General features: G+C 38.3%; 1 long non-coding RNA gene across 1 annotated transcript in view; it reads left to right on the top strand.

Annotated features, from left to right (window-relative positions):
* LOC103103548 (uncharacterized) overlaps positions 1-12,991 on the top strand; it is a 76,013-nt gene extending 63,022 nt beyond the window's left edge. The window contains exon 4 of the long non-coding RNA XR_008917945.1: positions 12,755-12,991. This is a non-coding gene — a long non-coding RNA (uncharacterized LOC103103548). The remainder of the gene's footprint in view (positions 1-12,754) is intronic.
* The last annotated feature ends 258 nt before the right edge of the window (positions 12,992-13,249 follow it).

The following is a 13,249-nucleotide window of genomic DNA, read 5'->3' as shown; positions in this document are numbered from 1 at the left end:
ATAAATATATTTTATTTAATTTATTACATTAAATTTACTTAATTTAATAAACATGTTATAAATAAATGTATATTTGCATGTTGTCTTCTCCATTACACTGTAAGTTCCTTGAGGGCAGGGAAACTGCCTTTTGCTACTTTTTGTATCCACAGCACTTAACAGAGTGCCTGGCACATAGTAGGTGTTTAATGAACGATCATTAATTGATAAGTGACAAAATCAGGATCTAAAAACATTTTTGAGAGACTAGACTAGTGGATCTCATAGTCAAGTTAATAGGAATTTAAGTACCTACTACTAAGTGCTAAGTGCTGGAGATACTCTGTATTAAGACAAAAAACAATGCCTGCTCTCAAGAGCTTGGGAGAGATGACATGCAGACAACTATGGACATGTAGGATAACATTCAGGATAAACTGGGAACAAATCTCAGAGGGAAGGCACTAAGATGAAGGAAGAGTGGGAAAGGATTTCCATAGAAGGAAGGACTTTTAACTGCTGGTACTTGAAGGAAGCCAGGAAAGTCAAGAGGCAGAGACAGAGAAGGGGGATTTCCAGACGTGGGTGTCAGCCACTGAAAATGCCTAGAAGGGGGGGATTTTGTAGAGGAAATACTTGTTCGCATATGGGTTGGACTAGATGGTCTTTGAGGTCCCACCATGAGAGTTTCTGATCCTGGGATCAGTGAAGGCTTCACATAGGGGAGGTAGGATGTGAAGTGGGTCTTGTTGAGTTTCATATTAATTTTGAAGGACTCCTTAGGTCCTGATCTTTGGTCACAGTTATTCTGCCTAATTCACCCTACTGCCTTACCTTTGGACCCAAGTCAAAACTTTGCGTTGGGTCTCCTTTTGGGTCTCTGGAGGAATAAAATGGAAGCCCAGATTCCCCTCTAAAACTGTGGCCTCTAAAGCCACTTGTTCTACCAGTTAGAGCTGGGGGGAGGAATCATTTAAAAGTTTATTTATAAATTAAATAATAATGCATATATTTATGATTTTTTAAAATTAAAAATTAATTTATACTTTAGATTTAAAAATCTTTTCATTCAACTTCATCTTATTGATGAGCTTACTAAGATTCTCTTGTTCAAGGTCACTTATTTAGCAAGAAGTGTGACAGGGATTTGAATTTCATTTCTCTAAGCCCACCACACAGTGATTGGCTGCCATCACTGTTATCTTCCAGCCACTCTTCTATCCCTCAATGTCCTCTCTCCACCTTTTGGGCTCTAATGGCAGGTTCTTTTCCCTGTTTTCCTTCTTACTGAGTTCTGGGCAGTTACTTTTCTCCCTTCCTCTAAACCAACCAATAAATATTTTTTGATGACTACAGTGCACAAACTTCCTTGGCTATTTTTAACTGAAAGCCTCCTTTAACTCTCTAATTTTCCACCTGGACATCTTTCTTCTTGAACACAGTTCACTTTATATCTGGGTATAATCTCCCTATTCAGGGATTCACAATGCACATTTACATGTTAAATGTACCTCCACCTGGCCTCTGGGTGTAGTCAATGTCTTCCTATATTTATAACACTGAAATACTTAAGACCCCACATTTATATTTTAACACAGAACCCGTAGGTTTTCCCTGGTCTTCCTGATTCCAAGCCCAGTGCTCTATCCACTTGCGTTAATCTTCATTATGCAGCTATGATCTATCTGACACGTATAGTGTCTTCTTAAGGACCTCCAGTGAGGGAGAAACCTGCCACTGCCATTTTACTTTTGGGTGGCTGTAATGGTGAAGAAGGTTTTTCTGAACCCAGTGGAATTGCTGGTTGGCTACAGGAGGCGGAGTGGGAGTAGGGGAGGGAAAGAACATGATTCATTTAACTATGGAAAAATATCTTTAATTAATTAAATAAATAAATAAACTAATAAAAAAGAAGTTTTTTTCTGACATGGAGACTAAATACACTTCTTGGCAACTTTTCCCCTCATTGGTCTTGGTTCTTTCTGCCCTCTAAAGCCCAAACAACAACAACAAAATTGAATCCTTCTACATAATAACTCTTCAAACTCTTGAAAACAGTGAACATATCTCCCTTGACTCTTCTCTTCCCCCTGCTAAACATTCCCCGTTCCTTAAACTGATCCTCCTATGACATGAGCCCTTCTCCTTCCCATTTGTCCCCATCCAGAGCTCTATGTAGGATATCAACTCCCTTTTAAAACTAAAGTGCCAAGAACTGAGCACAAGACTAGATGTGTTCTGATCAGAGACTATCATTTTTTAGTTCTCCTCAAAATTTTTAAGAAGTCTCCACTCTTTCATTATAGCCCTTCAGAAATCAACCCAATGGTCAGACATAATGGGAATGTTGCTATCCGTTGCTAAGGTTCTATCTATTGTGGTCTGAATCCAATAGAAAACTAGTAATCAAGGGACTTATGAGAAAGAATGCTATTCATATCCAGAGGAAGAACTGTGGGAGTAGAAACACAGAAGAAAAACAACTGCTTGATCACATGGCTTGATGGGGATATGACTGGGGATGTAGACTCTAAAGGTTCACCCTAGTGCAAATATCAATAATATGGAAATAGGTCTGAATCAATGACACAAGTAAAACCTAGTGGAATTGCATGCTGGCTATGGGAAAGGGATGGGGTAGGTGAAGGAAAGAACATGAATCAAGCAACTATGGGAAAATATTCTAAATTAATTAATTAAATAAAACTTTTCAAATTAAAAAAAAAAGACAACTAGCAATCAGAACTTAAGTGTCCTCACAGGGAAAGTATCCCAGCATTCTGAGCTCTTTAAAAGTAGAATCAGTAGCATCTAGAGGTATAGTTAACAAATATAGATGTGAACTTCCTAACATAAAGATGTGGCCTTCCTAATACAACTATACATATGCAAAATATGTGTATATGTAAAATTTGTTTAAAGTAACAATTAAATTTATAAATAAAATATGTATTATAAACAAGTAAAAATATACATAGTATAAATAAATATAATAAAAATAGAAATAATGTATTTATTTGGGTATATATAATATATTAATAATAATATAAATGAATGAATTATAAATGAATAGTATATATATAAACAAGTAAAAAAAATATATATATATATACACACATAGTAACAGATACAGATGTGACCTTCCTGTATACATTTTGGACACTTCACATTTCTTTCAGATTCATTTGCCAACCCATGTTACTTGGGAATTTTTGCTTATAAAATTGCTCCAAAGAGTGGTCATCAACTTCCCTTACATATATACAAGTTCATAAAACATTAAATATAAAAGGGGTTTTATTTGTGTGTCAAAGACCAAAGACAATATAGAGGAAGAGGAGAATATTCTAGGTTGCCTAGTGGATAGAGAACTAGACCCTGAGTTGGGAAGGACTGAGTTCAAATTGGGCTTCAGATATTTACTAGTTATGTATAACTGAGCAAGTCACCTAACCCTTTCCTGTCTCTGTTCCCTCATTTGCAAAATGACAACAATAAATAATACTTTAGAGTAATCAATAAAATGATGATAAAATTTATTTGGAGAAACAAATGATTTTGGATATCAAGGGAAATAGTAAAAAAAAAATAGAATGAAGAGGGAAATAGGAGATCTAGACCTCAAACTACAATATAAATTAGAAGTCAATAAAACCATTTGGTGTTATTAAAATATAGAGAAAGAAATAAATGGAATAGACTAGATGAGTGATGGTGAACCTTTTAGAGACAGAGTGCCAGGTCCTGCCTCCACTCTACCAGCATCCCCAGACCAAGTGCTGTGTCTGCCCCCCACTAGAGACTGAGTGCTGCCCCCCTTTCCCCAGAAAGGGGAGGGTGAAAGCATTCTTATTGGGCTTCTGGGCATTGGGGTGGATGAAGTGAGGAATGTCCTCAGGTGTTTGGATAGGGACTCTGCCCTGAATCCCTCTGACTTACTACTAACAAACTCTGGCAGGTCACTTTAGGCGTGCCCACATGGAGGGCTCTGTGTGTCCCTTTTGGCACCCCTGCCATAGGTTTGCCATCACTAGACTAGACAAAGAAGGATTAGAAACAATGGAATTCAATATCCTTGACTTGAATAAACCAAAACATAAAAGTCACTTAGAAAACAAGTCCCTGTTTGATAAAAATTGCTGGGGAAACTGAAAAGCAATTTCACACAATTTAGATTTAGACCAATACCTTATGCCATGTTCTACAATACATCCTAAATAGGTATGTGGCCTTAATATTAAAGATTATATTATATTATAATATATAATGATTATATTATAATATTAAAGATTGTATTATAGAAACTTTAGAAGATCATATATGTTTCACAATTATGGATATATCGATATATTTTTAAGCAAATAAAGTGTAGAGGCAATTACAAAAATGTAAAATCATTTTGATGATATGAAACCAAAAAGCTTTTGTGCCAACAAAACCAATATATTTAGGATAAGAAGGAAAGTATTAAATCTCAAACTGTCTTTTCCACGGATTCTGGAATGGAAGGAGGCATAGTGTTGAGAATCAACATTCACTTCAGCAAGTTAGGCTCCACTTGGGCTTCCTCAAACCCCTCTTTTGATTTTTATTAGCTATGTACTTCAGAGGACTACTATTATACAAAGTAATTTTCCTGATGATGATAACGCAGTAATAAATTTTAATTCATTGCCCAGCATTGGTTTTAGCACCCATCCTCACACACAAAAACTCTGAACAGAATGAATATAGCCTCTGAACTTGGTTGCCGGTCAGAATAAAATAATAATTAAACAGCATGCCAGCATAGTTAAAATATAGTAGAACCACAGGCAAAGTGGTATACAATATAAAATATATTTGGGCAGAGGGAAGATAAAATTAAGGGGTTAGAGGCAAGAGAGAGGATGTATTTTTAAAAGAGATTTGAAAAAGCAATGGAAAAAATCATTGCTAGGAAAGATTAAAGAACACAGAACCAAGTGATATTTACTCTAAAGGGAATGTCTCCCTTAACTCATAGACTAGGGCAAGATGGAGGAAAAATAATTGTTATTGATGTTATTCAGTCATGTCTGACTCTGTGACCCCATTTGGGGTCTTCTTGGCAAGTGCTGGAGTGGTTTTCCATTTCCTTCTTCAGCTTATTTTACAGATGAGGAAACTGAGACAAACAGGATTAAGGAACTTGCCCAAGGTCGCATAGCTAATAAATGTCTGGGGCCAGATTTGAACTCAGAAAGATGAGACTTCCTGACTCCAGGTCCTGTGTTCTCTCCACTATGCCAGTCAGGACAATTCAAATCAACAATGTTAAACAAATGTTAAAAATGTTAAATGTTAAAAATGTTAAAAAAAAAAACCAGCTATGTCATTTGAAGAGGGAGAAAGCACCCACAATTTGGGAGATTTCAGGAAGACCTGCGTACAGTCCTTGTCTCATATTTACTAGTAAGTGATGACAGACAAGCCACTTAATCTTTCTCAGCCTCAGTTTCTTCTTTGGAGTATATCAGTGCCTTGCTTCTAAGGGCATCTAAGATGAGCTGGAGTGCTGGGCTCTTCAAGTCTCTTCAGTTTCTTTAGATTCTCTGGGTTCTGCATCACTTTGGGTGTACTTTTGGCTTCCATCTCTAAGAGAGAAGATGGATGATGCCACCCTACTTCAGACTGCTGAAGGAAAATGCTGGGATGAAGCAGATTAGAGAAGAGAGGACAGTCTCATCCTGCCCTAGTTGTAAGTTTGTTACTCTAGAGACTTGAGGGAATTTCCCCTTAGATGAGATTTAGGACTCTCTCTGTTTCTCCCTGTGTTGAGTTGAGTTATGCCACACCCAATGGGAGAGCACCTTCACTCTGTTTTGTCTGGTATGCATTTTCCCTATGTCTACTTTCTCCAATTTCTGTTTTATTACTGATTTGCATAAATGGGCTTCTTTGCTGTCAGCTCTATGTGTTAATTATAGAAGTAATATCTGGTGGGGAAAGAATCAAGTCTCGGATCTACAAAGCTTGGGGTCCTCCTTTTCCCCATTTATGAATGGTAACCAGGAATCTAGTTTGAACCAGAAAATTCCATTCCCCAGACTAAGTGTATTTAAGGGGGCAGACAGACATACTCCCAACTCAGTAAGGACATCAGAGTGGCTAAGCTTCCTGGCCTCAACATCCCATTTCCTCTCCTAGAAGGAATGAAAGTCTCCCTTGCAGAAGGGAGATGACAATTCTGCTTCTTTTTAATCCATACCACAACAACCCATGCTACAAGTAGAGGGATAGCTCTCTCTAAATGTGGGAGCTCTGTCTGTAGAAATAGAATCTCTGATTGCTTATTTTGCAAGAAATTGAGGGTGCTGTTAGTTTTCCTTAAAATCTTGGACATTCCCCCCATCCTTCAGCTTTTATTGAATGCCTACTAAGACCTCCAGTGTTCAATTCTATAAGGGTCATTGTTTAGGTTTGTTTATACTTTTGCTGGACTAGAATAAGTGTAAATAGGAATTGTTCTCTATCAATAACTTGATTGACATTTTGATTTTGTAAGCGAACAATGTGAGAAACTTTGGAGGCAAGATTTTTTCATTCCAGACTGATTTTTTTGTGATGGTGAATCCTTAGCTCATCTCTTTTGTCTCATCTTTTCCCCTGACCCTTTTCTTTGAATGAGTGTTGTCTTGGGCAAGCACTTGAATTCTTAGGAAAAAACATATTTATTTATTTATTTATTTTTCCTTTTAAAGATTATTTTATTTGGTCATTTTCAAACATTATTCATTGGAAAAAAAGATCATTTTCTTTTCCTCCCCCCTCCCATAGCCGATGCACGATTCCACTGGGTATCACATGTATCCTTGATCCAAACCCATTTCAGGAAAAATTTTTAATGATTAAAAAAAATCAGGTAATTTTTTTCTGTTGTCATTTTTTTGTTTCAGAAGGAGGTTTTGCCTTCCCATTCTGGAAAACACTATTTTGTATTTTTTTTAAAAATTAAAATTATTCTACCTTTCTTCAAGTCACACAATGATGCCATGCTAGATATGGAGGACTAGTTCTTGCTACAGTCATTTTTAAAATGAAGGGGTTAGATTTTTTTTAAGGGGTTAGAGTTGATGACTTAAAAAATGTATTTATTTATTTATTACTAGGTATCTCAGACTCTCCCTTCCCCACACCACAGAAAGCATCATCCTGCAAACAGTTATGTATATATATATGTATATATATAGATATAGATATAGATAGATAGATAGATTATGTCTTTCTTGTTTCCACTTCTCAGATCATTCTCTTGAGGTGAATGTACACAAGTTATTTTTCAAATATTAAGTCTAAAGCTGTATAAAAAGTTCTCTTTGTTCTACTCATTTTACTCTTTGTTATCTTATGTAGTTCTTTGTTCTTTGCAAGTTTTCTGAAAATTAATCTGCTTAAAATTGCTTAGAGTACAAGATTTTATTATTTTTAAGGTCCCTTCTAGGTCTAAATCTATGCTTCTTTGGTCAGGAAAGACTTCTAGGAAAATGTGGAACAACAAAGAGAAGAGATCTAGGAAGATGGGTAATCAAAATTGTAACCATTAGGGATGACCAAACACTTGTTTAGTGTGACCAGCATTTAGTAATATTCAGCTGAAATTGCTTGCATACAGTACTCCATGCAACTCTGGGGCTTAGCAAAATCAGCTGGTTGCCAGAAAGAGCATGAAAAAAAAATACAAGTCATTTGGTGTCACAGCAGCAAGCTTACTAATGTGCATCTATTAGGATCCTCATCTTAGCTGATGCTGGCTTATCAGCAAAATCATTACTTGAAAAGGGTGGAATGTACCAAACATGTGTTTCCAGCTGGTCAGCAATTCTTCCCTCTTAAGTTTTAATCTGTGCTAGTCAGTTACAACAGATTATAGGACAAATGATATCCTGAGAGTTGCAAGTCTCTGTGGATTGAAGTAGGCAGGTTCATTATTTATATTAGGAAGGCTTTTCCCCACTATCCTCTGTGTGTGTGTGTGTGTGTGTGTGTGTGTGTGTGTGTGTGTGTGTGTGTGTGTGTGTGTGTTAGCACACCTACACAGGCAAGAAGGTAAATGGTTCCTTGATTTTTAAAAAGCCTGGGCAATAAAATGAATGCACAAACCATAATTCGGGGTCTTGGTGAGGGAGATAGAAAGGATGCTCTTGCATTCCTGATAGCGAATTCTCTCCTCTCTTTCAGCTTTCTCTCCACGAGCTCTCAGGTTCCATAGCCTGAGACTTGAGCAGCTTTAAGGTAGCAGCTACTTCTTTAAAGGGTCTGTGACTCAGAGGGACCCAGGGTTGGTTGCTTTTTCTGTGTATAGAACTATAATCCTTCTCAATTATCAGAGACATAAATTACTATTATTTCCTTACCAGATCGAACATCTCCCTTAAATATGTGAAAGAAAAATTGTTGGTTGTCGAGTGAATTCTCCTCTTGGAAAAAAAAAAACTGCCTCTTCTTAATCTACAAGTTCAATGAAAGTTCAAAAGTTGATCGGTGCAAACTATATTCTAATAATTCATCGAGCTCGCCTCTCCGTACACATTATGAAACTCCATCTCGAGACGTTATTTTTTTGTCCCCGCATCCATGTAAAAGTAATCAAACAGCACATTTCCTGGGTAGATAGTAGATACCTATTGATCATATTCAGAGCACAGATGGTATTAGAGAGCATGGTTGACATATAGGCCTCAGTGTCAATCACAGGAACAAATTGATTTCGACTGTCCCAGCAGCAATTCTCCTAGCCCAGCAGAATTCCATAAGGTGCTCCTGCATAGAGAATTTTGATCAGACAGCATTTCTGAAGGAGTGTCATAGCCCAAAGTTATTGCAGAGCTAAACTTGATTACAGGGAAAATGGTGATTTTAATGTACTTCATACTTACCTTTAACGCAAGTGAGTCAATATCTCTCTTCAATTTTGGAAAGGGCTGGCTCGAGTGAAAAATGGAGCTCGAATTTATATGTCTACTAATTAGGTTAAGGGAAATTCCTTATTTGCATTTTTCTATGAGCATACGAAGCACCATTAATGCATTTCTCCAACTGGGATTTGTTTTCTTATTCATTTTTTTAATTAATAATTTTCATTAACAAAATTAAAGAGCTTATGCGTAGTCCATCAATCTTTCCCTTATGACTAAGGCATGGGCATAGAGAACAAGGAGGGAAAAGATAGCAGCCAGGCATTGAAATCATAAGCAAACATTCAAAATGAACAATGAACAAAAGCTAGGGCAAAGCATGACAATATTCAATACCTTTAACTAAAGCAAGTTAACACTGCATGCACTGCGGTGGCCCGGCCAGGTTCGATAATTCAATAGAAAATTAGTTTGACTCAGGCAGGGAAGTGTTTAAAAATGTAAGCAGTAAGCAATGGCAGCTGAGGAGTGAGTTGGTCCTGGTCCCTTCCCATTTCTCTCTTGCAAGCAGACAATTTTTTTTTCCTTTATGTATCTATTCTATTCCCTGACTCAATGCGTTTCTTGCCTATTGGAAATAATGGACCTTGTTTTTAGGGTGATGATCAGAACAGAAAGACCCAGAACCAAAAAATGCTAGATCTGGAAGAGATTGTAAAATCATCCAGTCCAACCCATTCATTTTCTAGATGAGGAAAATGAGGGAGACCTGGAGAGATGGGACGATTTGATTACTTATAGAGCAGGTAAGCCAGCCTAGCTAAAGTTGCAGAGTATCCCAAGGGATCAATGGGAGGTGCCATCTTGCTGGACAATTTGAACCACTGCCACCATTTACTACCATCTTTGCTTGGATTCTGATGGAGACAACCCCAGATTCTCCTTGGAAATAGCATCATTCCCTAAACCTCCAAATTCTCTTGTTGTCAGGAAGGGGAGAAATCATTGTGAAGAAGGGGTCCACCTTCTTCATCACTACTAACAGCTATTGCTTGGCAACCATCAATGGGCAGATAGGCACAAGAACCCTGGGAGTTGAAACCCTCCCCAGATTATCAGTCTTGCTTCCAGCCCAGTCTTCACAGCGGTGATATAGGGGAAGCAACTCCTGGGGAGAAGGGACCAGCCATCTCCACTAATTGCCTACCAACTTTTGCACACAGAGAGGACAAGCCAAGCTAATGAGATGAACTAAGGAGGAAATAGGAGGTAGCATGTTCCAGGCAAATTGAGCCACTACCAGCTCTCCTTGCACCATGATGGACACAACCCAAGAGAAAATCCAAGAGCCTTGATCATAACAACACTCAGCACAGTACCCTGAGCCCTTACTCTGGGAAGCAACCCCTCTGGAGCTAGAGGTGCTGCAGTTCCAGCTTTTAGAGACCCAGAAAGGAAAGTTCTTGCCATCAGCATCCTTGGCGCTGTCAAATGGTTCAATATCAGAAACCAATATGACTTTTACAAAGGGAAATGGTATTAAATAAGAGACAGTACCAACTGCTCTGCTGCTACACCACACCCTAAGGACCACAAGACAATTCTTTCTGACTTGTCTGCTTTGAAATCTTCTATATATGCTTTCCCCCTGAATAAGAATGTGAGCTCCTCAAAGGCAAGGAATATTTTAATTGTTTATTTTTTCCCCAGGGCTTGGCATAATTCTTTGCACATAAAAAAAGTTTATTAAAATCTTTATTCATTCATTCTTTCTAGTTTACACAACTGGTTCAGAGCAGAATTAGCAGCAGACCTAGAACAGGTTCTACTGATGCCCAGTCCAGAGTTCTTTCCATTGTATAACCGTTGGGTCCATACTTGCCATGGTTCCAGAGAAGGAATTTTAGCCCGGGGTCCACCCACTCCTAAGAAGTCTGTAGACAGATTTGAGAGAATCTGAGAACTTGGAAGGGGAAAATAATCACACTTTTATTTCGATATAATGATGATTCCATTTAAAAGTATATTTCTTTTATTTTATGCACTTAAAAACATGATTTGGGGAAAGGGTCCACAGGCCTGCTTCACCAGAGGGTTAGAGCGGTCCAGGACACACACATAGTCTCAATCTCATCAATAGATTCTTCTCAAGAGAATAAGATCTCTAATCACAAGCTTGACAGACCCTGTTCAGAGACGGCTGCCTCCATGCTGTGATTACAGGGGCATGGAGAGCTTTTCCTTTTAAAAACGACCTCCCCGGCCAGTCTGCCACAAGGCTGGAAATTTCTACCACTACACTTCCTCTTATGGATTAAGGCATCAGCTACAAAGGGCTCCTGTTATCTTACCTGGGAGAGGTAATTTAAGTCACTTACAGGTGAGCAATTACTTAATGGAGAGAGACCAGGGTCCTGGAGAGAAATGGGATAGGTGTTGTTGGTAGGAGGAGGGAGAGAAAGATGTGGCAGTGTAATTTACAATGGAGTGCCCTAGATGGTAGCTTCTAGGAAGGAAGGCAGTAGGGAAAATATTTATCCAGCATCCACTGTGTGCCAGGCACTGTGTTAAGTACTTCACAGATATTATCCCACGCGATCCTCATAACAACCTTGAGAGGTTGGTGCTATTATTATAATCCTCATTTTACTGTTGAGAAAACTGAGGCAGAGAAAAGTTAAGTGACTTGCCTAGGGTCACACAGCTAGTAAATATCTGAAGTCAGTTTTGAACTCAGGTCTTCCTGAATCCTTGTTCAGAGATCTATGTACTGTGCTACCTTAGCCTCCTAGTTGAAATGAGAGGCTTGGTAATGAAATGGAAAGGTGGGACCACCAGAGACAAGCTTTCTCAACATTCTTCCAAAGATTTTAAGTGCTCTCTCTTCAAAATTCCAGAATTTTGGAGTCAGGAGGGGTCTTTGTGTGTATCCAGTCTTAGCCATACACAACCTACATACTCCTTCTTCTTTGTGAGAGTATTATTTCAATGAACTTGTGGATCCTGGTTAATGGGATGATGAGAAGTCAACAGCAGCTTATGACTGGGCTCCCTGTTCAAGTCTATCCTAGATTTAAAGACTTGGGTGGTCTAGTGAAAAAAAAAAGCTTGTATTTGGCATCAGAGGCGCTGGGTTTGATCTTTTTAATAATCTATTTTTCCATAAATATTCAGTTGCATATATTTTACTTTTACATTTTTTATTTTCTATCTGAACTCTTTCTGTTGTCAACGAATAGTATACCTTTGTGTTTTTACAACTAATTTCGTAAAACAATACTTTCTACTTCACTACTCATCAGAATTTGATTTTTTTGATTGATCTGAAAAAGTAAGCTAAAGATCCTTAAGAGAACTAATTTTACAAAAAATAAAATAAAACTTTTCCAGAAAAAAAGGCTGGCACTGCCACCTGTGTGACCTTGGGCGACTCCTACCACTTCTCCAGGTCTTCGTTTCCTCAGCTATCAAATGAGATGGTTGGATGAGTTTCTAGTAGGTTGATCCAGAGCTGGAAGGGGTCTCTGAGGCCATCTAGTCCAACCCAAGAATTTTATAGATGAGGAAACCAAGGCTCAAGGAAGTAGAGCAATTTGCTCAAATAGCTAATAGACATAAGAGGAGGGATTTGAAAAGGATGAGGTCTTGTATATGAGAAATGTATTAATTAGAGTCTTGAACCCTTGGACTTCATCCCCCAGAAGCCTTCAGTATTTCCCAGAATTCCTCTCCTCTCTCCACCCCATTTGCGTGGTCACATTTGTATGTAAGCCATGCCCTCGCTCTCTTCTCTCATGAGTGGGCTGGGTTGTTTAGGTAGCTTTTACTCTAGTTATTATTAATAAAACTTTTAAAAATATGATACTTTAGTTATTGAATATTATTTTTAAAACCCACAGACAGAAGAGAGTGAAAAGCAAGGACAGACAAACAAACACCAGGTTCAGCCTCATGTTACTATGCTGCGGGGATCCAGGTACTCCTTTAACTGGTCTTTGGAATTTTCCTGCAAAGCACACTTTCCCCCTCTTCCAAATGGGAGGGGGATCCCTTCTCTACTCCATTCCCTGCTTTGGGTTTTGTCTTGTAAAGGAGTTGTCTGAGGGGGAATAAAATTGCCAGGATCTGATTGGAAACCCTCAGAACCCCACTGTTGTTCTGAATGGGGTGGGGGACAGAGAGAGAGAGCTCCAGGGATGAGCTCTCCAGGTTGACTAATGGGCAGTATGTATCCAGAATCTCCTAGCTCCTAATGGTTTTTTTTCAGGGACAACCATAGTTTATTTGTGCACATTTACATCATCAGAATTAGCATTATCAAGGCTCTTAGAAGTAGTGATTCTGTCACATTCATATAGTAAGGTTTTTTTCCAACAATATCCTTCTACTTTCCA

Source organism: Monodelphis domestica, chromosome 3 (assembly GCF_027887165.1).
Source record: "Monodelphis domestica isolate mMonDom1 chromosome 3, mMonDom1.pri, whole genome shotgun sequence".
Taxonomy (NCBI): domain Eukaryota; kingdom Metazoa; phylum Chordata; class Mammalia; order Didelphimorphia; family Didelphidae; genus Monodelphis; species Monodelphis domestica.
This window is presented reverse-complemented; position numbering and strand designations above follow the sequence as displayed.